The sequence below is a fragment of the Hipposideros armiger genome, unplaced genomic scaffold (genome assembly GCF_001890085.2).
Source record: "Hipposideros armiger isolate ML-2016 unplaced genomic scaffold, ASM189008v1 scaffold_931, whole genome shotgun sequence".
NCBI classification, from domain to species: Eukaryota; Metazoa; Chordata; class Mammalia; order Chiroptera; family Hipposideridae; genus Hipposideros; species Hipposideros armiger.
This window is the reverse complement of record NW_017732281.1, coordinates 127,362-137,731: the sequence shown is the minus strand read 5'-3', so window position 1 is coordinate 137,731 and position 10,370 is coordinate 127,362. Positions and strand designations below refer to the sequence as shown.

At 36.6% G+C, this 10,370-nt stretch overlaps 1 protein-coding gene across 2 annotated transcripts in view; it reads right to left on the bottom strand.

The window, feature by feature from the left end:
* The window catches only part of PEAK1 (pseudopodium enriched atypical kinase 1), a 298,079-nt gene that overhangs the window by 178,451 nt on the left and 109,258 nt on the right, over positions 1–10,370 (bottom strand). The gene's annotated exons all lie outside the window — the stretch shown is intronic.

Here is a 10,370-nt window from a genome sequence, read left to right as displayed (position 1 = left end):
AATTCCCCAATAAAAATCTTAAAAAAAAAATGCATCATGACTTTTCCGGCAACCCAACAGTACAACATTGACACCTTTGCTTTGCCCCATATGAGGAAAGTATCAGTTTTTCATCACTGAAACTGATATTAGCTGTAAGGTTTTATATTTGCCCTTTATGAGGCTGAGGAAATACCTTCAATTTCCAGTTTGTTGACAGTTCATTATCATTAATTGATGCCGTATCTAGCTATTGAGATCATTGAGTGTTTTTTTTTCCTTTTAGTTTGTTGATATGTGAATTGCACTGATTCTTTTTTTTTTTTTTAAGTTGAGCCATCCTGCCACCTGTTGGCAGCTCAGCAGCAACTCAGCTCGGGCCAAGAATCGAACCAGCAATCCTGTTGCTCGAGTTTGTGCTCTTGAGTGAGCTCTTAACCAACTGAGCCACTCGGCAGGCCCTGCACTGATTCATTTTTGAAGATTAAAACAATCTTCTATTCCCAGGAAAAGCCTATTTAGTCATAATGTTTTATTTCTACACATTGCTGATTTTGATTTGCTAGTATTTTGTTAGGAATTTTGTGTCTATGTCTGTAATTTTAAATATTGTAGTATCTTTAGCTTGTTTTAATATCAAGATAACACTGACTTTATAAAAAAAAAAGAGTTGAGAAGTGTTCTTTCTTATTTCCTGGCTAAGTTTGGGAGAATAGAAATTATTTCTTCCTTAAATGCTGTTGGGTTTGCCAGTAAAGGCATATGGGCCTGGAGTTTTCTTAGTGAAAAGTTTTAAACTCCAGATTCAATTCCTTTAATATATATATAGGGCTATTCAGGTTGTCTGTGTTTTCTTTAGAGCATTGGTAATTTGAGTCTTTCAACAATTTTTTCCAATTCATTTGGTTTTTTAATTTATTGGCTCAAAATTTTGTTCATATTTCATCTCTTGTTGGACATATGGGTTGTTTCCATCTTTTGGCTATTGTGAAAATGATGCTATAAAAACATTCGTGTACAAATATTTGTTTGAGACCTTGTTTTCAATTCTTTTGGGTACATACCTAGGAGTGGAATTGCTGGGTCATATAGTAATTCTGGGTTTAACTTTTTGAGGGCCCATCTAACATTTTCACTGCAGCTGTAACACTTCACATTCCTACCAGCAATATACAAAGGTTCCAATTTCTCCATATCCTTGCCAACACTTGCCACCTTCATAAATGCGGTATGGTATCTCATTGTGGTTGGTAATTTTGCACCCTTTTTTATAAATATACATATAACTTGGACACCTGCCTGATGATTTTTGGGAGGGTATGCATGTGATTCCAGAAGTCCTGGTGACTTTCCATTCTTGGCAGATGGGCAATGGGGGATAGAAGAAATACTAGTTAAGAAATCTATCTGGAAATAAAGATACTGACTGTGCATTTCCCCATTTTGTATCCAAACAAAGCCTCTGCATCGTTTCCTTTTAAACATTCCTCTTGTGAAACATACCTGTGCTTTAGCGCAGGTACACAGCAAACTATTGCATATCATCAGAGAGTGCTTATAGCACCGGACGTTTTATGTTTTCCTTCCTTTCTACATGACAAACCAATGAAAGGAAACAAAAGCTGGGACTGACTCCAAGAAAAATGAGTTTCTTAGGGATCAAAAATTTCCTTTTATTTTTACAATTTGGAAGTTTTAGATAAGCTTTCCTTAGTAACCATGTGCCAGAATTATTAATCTTTAAAACATACAAGCCGGAATAATAATACTAATTTATCCTCCTTCGTTCTGTTGCTATTACACGGGGACAATTACTTCAGAATTAAAGTACCAGTGAGGTTTGGAATAACTGGCTTGTCTATGATAAGCATTTTTGCAGATTTCCAGTTTTCTACTATTATAAGACTGGTTGGTGAATTTCCCTTCTAGTAACAGAAATAAGGAGGCTCTTCTATGGCCTCATATGTTTAGTGGCCTTCCGGCTGATTGTCGTGAGCTTAAAACATGTACTGCTAATTACAGGGGGCATCATGACTCAAAGGGTAAAAATATGTTCTTAATACCCACAGTAATCATCTCCTCACAGCTGCTGCAGCTTCCTATCTCTTCCTCCATCACCCGGACTTCTTAGCTTTTCTCAAAGTCCAGATCCACTTCTCTTCCTGGGTCAGCTCACACGGTGTTTTCAGGGGCTAATTCTTTCCATACAGCATCCCTGGCCTCTAACTGCACAGCATTGTTGTCTTGCTGGCAATGCATGGGTCGGGGAGAATCTCTATCCATGAGACAGTCATTTCTTGGTCATCTGACTCTACTAGAGAATACTTGCTACAATTATCTCAGTAGTCAAGAATTTTAAAAATCTAATGCGAAAGCAGATGTAAGCCCATAGGAATAATTGTTTTCCCTATGAAATTCTTAAACAATATACAGTAATACCTTGGTTTATGAGCATAATTTATTCCAGAAACAAACTCGTATTCTAAGACATTGCTCGTTTACCACGTTAAAATGTAGTAGAAATGTCTGCTCATCTTGTGGAACACTCGCAAACCATGTTAGTCGCAATCCAAGGTTTCACTGTATTTGAAAACCCACTGAATGATGAAACTACATTCTTTCAAATCACAATTCATATTTAACAAGAAGACAGTGGCATTTCAGGTAGCAAGGAGAGAACAAAGGCATGACACTACAGCAAATCTCTACTACTGACTACAGTATGAGGTCTGACATAGTTTGTGAACATGCCACTATGCACTTACACTGGCAGCACTGTACAAACAGCTCGGTAAGGTTTCATAACCTTGGTATATCAGTGTCTCACAGCTGTATACATGTCCACATGTGGGGATGTCTTGCTGAGTGGCGCTCATTATTGTTGTTGTGTGTTTTTTTGTGCCATTGCAAGAATATCTGAGCTTGCATTAGAGCAACGAACAAACATTAAATTTCTTGTTAAACTTGGCAAGCATAGAAGTGAAATCAGGAACATATTAGTCCAAGTTTACGGGGACAATGCCATGAAGAAAATAGCAGTGTACAAATGGATTAAACATTTTTCTGATAGGAGAGAACGTGTCACTGATGGAGAGAGGTCAGGTCGGCCAGTAACGAGCAGAACTGACGACAACATTGCAAATATTTGTCAAATTGTACATCAAAATAATTGACTGACTGTGAGAAGCATAGCAGACCAAGTAAACATCGATAGAGAAACAGTTAGGAAAATCTTAACTGAAAATCTTGCCATGAGAAAGGTGTGTGCAAAAAATGGTCCTGAAGGAGCTCACTGATGAACAAAAGCAAAAGAGAGTGGAAGTTTGCCAAGACCTTCTGGAGAGGCAAGACGATGTTCTGGGCTATGTTATCACTGGTGATGAAACATGGGTGTACCAATACAACTTTGAAACAAAGCATCAAAGTGCACAGTGGAAGTAAGCCAATTTTCCACGACCAAAATAGTTCCGTCAGTCCAAATCAAGAGTCAAAACGATATTGCTAACATTTTTTGATATCAGAGAGATTACTCATTATGAATTTGTACCAACTGGACAAACAGTTAACCAAGTTTACTATTTGGAAGCGCTGAAAAGGCTGCATGAAAAAGTTACATGAAAATGACCTGAACTTTTCGCCGACAATTCATGACAATGTACCAGCTCACACGGCACTGTGTGTGAGGGACTTTTTAGCCAGGAAACAAATAACTGCATTGGAATACCCTCCCTAATCACCTGATCTGGCCCCCAATGACTTCTTTCTTTAACAGAAAATAAAGGAAATATTGAAAGGAAGACATTTTGATAACATGCAGGACATCATAGATAATATGACAACAGCTCTGATGGCCATTCCAGAAAGAGTTCCAAAATTGCTTTGAAGGGTGAACTAGGAGCTGCTTTGGGAGCATAGCTTCCCAAGGGGAGTACTGCGAGGGAGACCATAGTGATATTCAGCAATGAGGTATGTAGCACCTTTTCTAGGATGAGTTCACTAACCTAATTGTTAAATCTCATATGTCACTTGCTCTTCTATACTCTATTTTATTTTGAGCTCATATGAAAAAATACATTGAAAGGAATATCACACACCAATGAATGATGCTAAATGTACATATAGTATATCATCATTCACACGCCATATTGCCTATGAATACATGTATACGAATATATATTCACCAGCCTTATAGAGCATTTTCTCTAGAGAAGGAAAAATACGAATGAGATTGGAGAGTGAACCAAAGATTTCAACTGTTCTTAAGTGGTTTAATTTCTTTTAGCAAGAATGACACAAGAGTTAGCATTCAACTAACTCTTCGTGGTGAGATAATAGATTTTTGTTACGTTATTTTGAATTTTTTGAATTCTTGGAAATTTTCATAATTAAGTTTTAAAAAAATAAAAATAATACCTGTTTACATTTTAGCCTGGAAGTAAAGCAGATTTATAAACAAAGAAAACATGAGGAAGGTCCTGTTTCTTGGAGTAGAGTAATATCAGACCAAAATACATTCCGATCTATATAGTCTGAAAACATACTTGCAGTGATACTCTAATGTCTCAGTAACATTAGGCAAGTACACTTGTCTCCGAGAGCTTCATGTCCTTTTATGTAAGGCAAGGATGCTGAAATCAAATACCTTGGATAACCTTCTCAACTTTAAAAGTCTATGACTTCTTTCCCCTAGAGGAGGTAAGTAAGCATATCTATGCACATGATTCCCTTTGCCTCGAAATTTTTCCCTGGCTCGTTCCCTGGCAGTAAGCTCCTATTAATTCAGTAATGTGCAGCACAAAGAACAGCTCTGTGCTTTGGCAAGCCTTCTTCCCCTTCCCAGGCAGGAGAAGCACTGTCACAGCCCTCTGCTCGTACTTCTGTGAAGGCCTGGCTGCACTGCTATCTTGTCTGTTCATATGTTAGGCTGCTGCTCTGTAGTGAGCCCGAGGATGGAACCTGTCCTGTACCCTTCCATGTATGCCCTTGCACCTTCCAGTGACACACTTATAGCAAGAGAGCTAGAATATATATAAACCACATAAATGTATGTTAGCACTACATTAATTTTTTTCATTTGTTGCAAATAATATTTTTCCCAACTAAACATATGATGTGTCAGTATGTAAAATGATGTGAAATTACTCCACCAGTAAGGTAGGTTGATGTTCCCACTAGAAAGTAGGGGTATAACCCAGATGGCCTCTCAACATTCTCTCCAAAAGATTCCACAAAGTCATTTAAAATTGTCTGCCCTTGGTTTAGGAAGCAAGGATGAAATAACTATTTTTTGTTCTCCTTTGTCTTTTCCTCACTACACAGCATTTTATAAGGGACATGAAACACTCCTTATTTAAGTAAAGTCTCATTAACATACACTGAAGAAACTGAAAAACTGTTACAAATAAGTAAAATATTGGAACATATATATTTGGATACTAAGCAATCAGCTGCAACAGTTCATTCAATCCGTTTGCAAATGGGGCTTGGATGCAGTTCCTATGATGGAGGAAGAAGAGTGATAAAATAGAGGGGAGACAAAAACTTGGTGGAAAAGAGCCCCCCCCAGGAACTCAGGGAAGCAGAAGAGTGTATCTCAGGGTCCCTAGGACTCTCTTGGTCCAAATCTGCTCACATCAGGTTCATGAAATAGTGGCTCACTGAGAGATTCCTGGAATCAGTGGCATCGTCCTGGGTGGCTACCAGCCTGCCACAGGACCTGGAATGCCCGTGGCAACATTTAAGACAAGGCAATTGCCAGCAGATGGAGCAGGGAAAATCTGGAACTCAAAGCTGCATCCTCAGAACTCCTAACCAGGCCCCCATGTAGCTCACCCTAGTGAGTTTGTTAATGTAGAGGTACATGACCATGCATTTTACAGGACTGAGTTTTCTGGATCATACTTACTCATTTTGATAGGGTTATTTTTCTTAACTTTTTATTTTGAAATAGAGATTTAGAGGAAGTTGCAAAGATAGTACACGGAGGCCCCACATACCCCACATAAAAACTGTGCCCAAATAGTCACATCTTGCATAAATATCATACAATATCAAAACCAAGAAATTGACCTCAGTATTACTACAATGTGTGTGTTACCTCTGTGTCATTTTATGACATGTAGCTTACTGTAGCCATTACCACAATCAAGGTAAGAACTCCCCCTTCACTGCAGAGCTCTCCCTGTGCTCTCTTTATAGTCACACCCCACCGAACTACCCCTCAACATTCCCAAAACTCCTGGCAACAACTAATCTGTTCTCCATCACTATAATTTTGTAATTCTAAGAATGTTATATAAAGGGCATCATATAGTAGGTGACCTTTTGAGACTGGCTTTTTAGCTCAGCATAATGTCTTTGAGATGAATCCAAGTTGTGGTGTGTATCAACAGTGAATTCCTTTTTATTGCTGATATAGTACTCCATGGTATGATGTACCAGTTTGTTTAACCACTTATCTATAGTAGCACAATTTGGCTGGTACAGCTTGTGGCTACTATAAATAAAACTGGTATGAACAATCAGTGCATGTTTTTATGTGGATGTGAGTTTCGTTTTACTGGGATAAATGCCTAGGGGTGTGATTGCTGTGTCATATGGTAAATATATGTTTAGTTTCTAAAGAAACTATCAAAAATCATGTTCCAGAGTGTCTGCACCATTTTACATTTTTGCCAACAGTGTGTGAAAGATCTAGTTTCTCTGCATCATCACCAGCATCTCATATTGCTACTATTTTTTATTACAGCTGTTCTTATAAGTATGTAGTGATAACTCATCAAAGTATTAATCTGCACAACCGTAATAGCAAGTGATGCTAAATATCCTTTCATGTGCTCATTTGCCAATATTAAAGAGAGTGTATTCTCTTTGGTGAAATGTCTCCTCATGTCTTTTGCCCATTTTTGAATTTGATTGTTTCCTTAACTGTTGAGTTTTAACAGTGCTTTACATAGCTTACATATGAATCTTTTGTCTTATCCTTTTAACTGCATCTTCTGCAGAGCAAAAGTTTTTAATTTTGATGAAGTCCAACTTATCGATTTTATTTTTTATGGATCATGCTTTGGTGTCTTACTTAATTATTCTTCACCAAGCCTTAGGTCCTCAAGAGTTTCCTTCTAAAGGTGTTAAAGTTTTGTACTTTGCATTTAAATCTGCGATCCACGTTGAGTTCATCTGTGTATAAGGTATGAGCTTTCCATCGAGGTGCTTTTTGCCTGTGAACATCCAATTGCTCCTGTACTTTTTGATAAAAGACAATCTATTCTCCTTTTAATTGCCTTTACATCTTTGTGAAAATAAAATCAGCTGGATATATTTGTGAGGGGCTATTTCTGGGTTTTCTATTCTGTTCTATTGATTTCTATGCCTATCCCGCTGCCAATACCAGTTTGAGTAGGATGACTATATAGTAAGTCTTGCAATTGGGTAGAGTGATTCCTCCCATTTTATTTTTCTTTTTTAAAAATTGTTTTAGCTGTTCCAATTCCTTTGCCTTTCCATATAAATTTGTAGAAATAAATGTATGTGTGAAAACTCATGCTGGGATTTTAAGAATCGAGTTAAACTTATATATCACTTTGGGGAGAATAAATATCTTCAATATGTTGAGTCCTGATGATAGGTTTAGTCATCTTAAACTTGATGATAGTTAATGTACTTTGTTTCCTACAATTAAAATAAGTACCTATTTGAAAAGGACTATATGTAAATTTAACAGAAATTTTCTTAAAATAAACTGGTCTCTGAATTCATTACTATTTTAGTTTTTAGTGACAATAACAGTTTCTGAGACTGAAAAACAATGACGAATTTTCTGGGGATAAAGAAAAGAGAGAAAGGCAAGTAAGACTTCAACGGACGACTGCTGAGTAAAGAAGTCAGTGTTGCATTTTTTCCCCACCCATTGATCCCATCTTCCTCTGTCCTCTAAGTGACTATCTCAAATAAAATGTAGGTGTACTGATATCCTCAAGAACTTAACCTTTACTTAGTAGTAGAATAAGTTATCTTTTTTATATTATACAGTAATATTTTAAGAATATAATCAAAAAATAATAAATTACTGATAGAATAAACTGATGCTGCAAAAGAAATATAATATGTATCTCAAGAGAGAATAATTTTACAAAGCTGAAATGAGAACACTGCTAACGGTAAGGCATTCTCCTTGTCTGCCAGTAGGTAAAGAGGCAATGTCAACTAGTTGTCCGGAATATCTGCAAATTACAACAAACTCCTGGTTAAGAGCTCAGGCTCTGGAGTCAAAGAGACCTGGCTCTACCTCTAACTGGCAACTTGATGTTGGGCAATTTACTTACATTCTTTGAGAATGTGCTTTCTCATGTGGAAAATGGAGATACTTAATCATAGGACTTTTGTCACACGGAGCTTAAGATAATGCATATTAAACCCTAATCCCAATGCTTCCATGTGGTAATCACTCAAAACACACTATTATTATTTTTAATTCCTTTTTGTCTGGGCAAATTACACACAGGCTTCTTTCAATAAGGACAGTTTTCCTAAATGAAGGTGTAGTAGGGGATGCCCTAAACACCTATTGAGCTTTATGAGGTTAAGATTCTAGACAGATATCATATTGCTCAGAGCGGTCCTGCTGTCTGCAAGAATATACTCTCCCACCCCCAAGAATCATAACTGTAAGCTAATAAAATGAACTTAGATAAAACAGGGTGTTTCATTCAACTTTAACATTATATAGCTACACTGTCATCTTTTAAATTTTAGCTGCCTCAAAGCAGCCATGACAGTTTGCACAATTAGAAGCCTAAATTTCTAATTATACAAATTAGAAATTCTGTTAATTGCAAATCAGAAATCTGATTCCATTTCCTCTTCAAATGTCACAGATTTGAGATTTTGGAGGCACTCAGCTTTGATGGGGCCAGAAAAATTGAATATGTAAATGCTGACAGTCTAATTTTAATATTATATACCTCATGGATGTGAGTCATGTGACTTCTGAACTGGGCGAGATGCAGTTCTTTTGTAGAGGAGGTCAAGTCCTAATCTAATTTATTCCTTGATAATATTATAACACTGAAGAGACATTTTGTAGTAAAAAAGGGGGGAAATTAATGATTAGAAATATCCACTATCTGTGGATTTCAATGATCCCATACATGGTTACCCAAAATACCTGAGACATGGACTTAAATGAATTAAAAGAGTTTAATAAGTGGTAGAGTGTCATGGTAAAAATTTTGACAATGCTTGTTTGGGGTTCATTAATGAAACTGTGGTTCTATAAGATTATAGAATCAGATATAATTAAATGAGTAAACAAAACTTAGATCATTAATGGAGAAGACAGGGAAGTTTGGGGGCTTTCTACATATTATCCTATCTGTGTATGTAAACACTCAGCACTTTCATTTCTGTTGTTTCAGGATAACTTCAACTTAATTTTTTTAATGGTTAAGGACTAGAAGGTATTTACTGGACATTTAAAAATGGCTAAATGCTGCTATAGGGCTGGTGGTGACAAAAACAGGGAAAAGTTCTAATTATGCCATAAGTAGAGGTTTAATTGGAGATTTTTTTTAAAAAATCAATGTTTTTTTTTTAAATCAAGGGTTAATATTAGCACAGGGAAGAGTAATTAGAACATTCATTTTTTAATATACTATTTATCCTTGGTTACATTTGTCAATTTGAATAATTTCCTTGAAATAGGATTCACATTCCTCAGAATCATTAAGACTAGTAATTAATACTGTATTAGACTGATTTTTTTTCACATCTCCTGCACTTCCCAGCAAAGATCTAGTTTTACTCAGTTGTATTCAAGACACAATGACTCGAGCAAAGGATTATCCCTCAAAATCAAATTAGTAGACTTCCAATGAAAAAAAAGCCCTAATTGTTCACTAGGATGTCATAAAAAATTTGCAAACATTTGAATCTTTACAAAACATGCATTGAAACAATTTGGGCTTAAGATCAAGGAGATTAAGGAAGACTAACAAGGAATCGTAAGTCTTCCTATAATAATTTCCACTCTATTTGAACTCTAACAGTCCTTGTAATTTCACAAGAAGAAATAATTTTATAATCACTTCAACTTTCTATCTCCTTTTCTGTTCTGGATCTCTGTGTCTTCTATAACTCTAAATTTCTCAGAAGGAAAGGCAAAGAAGATAAGATTAAATAAAAATAAGATGGCAGATATGAAGAGGAAAAGCTTAAGAGACCAAGTCAAGTAAGGAAATTAAAAAACAACATGAAGGGCCGGCCGAGTGGCGCGTTGGTTAAGAGTTCGCTTGGGACGCCAACTCTGAGCAGCAGGGCCCTGGTTTGGATCCCACATGAGGGCCAGTGACACTGCCCTCTACAGCTAAGATGGTGAACAAGAGCTCGACCTG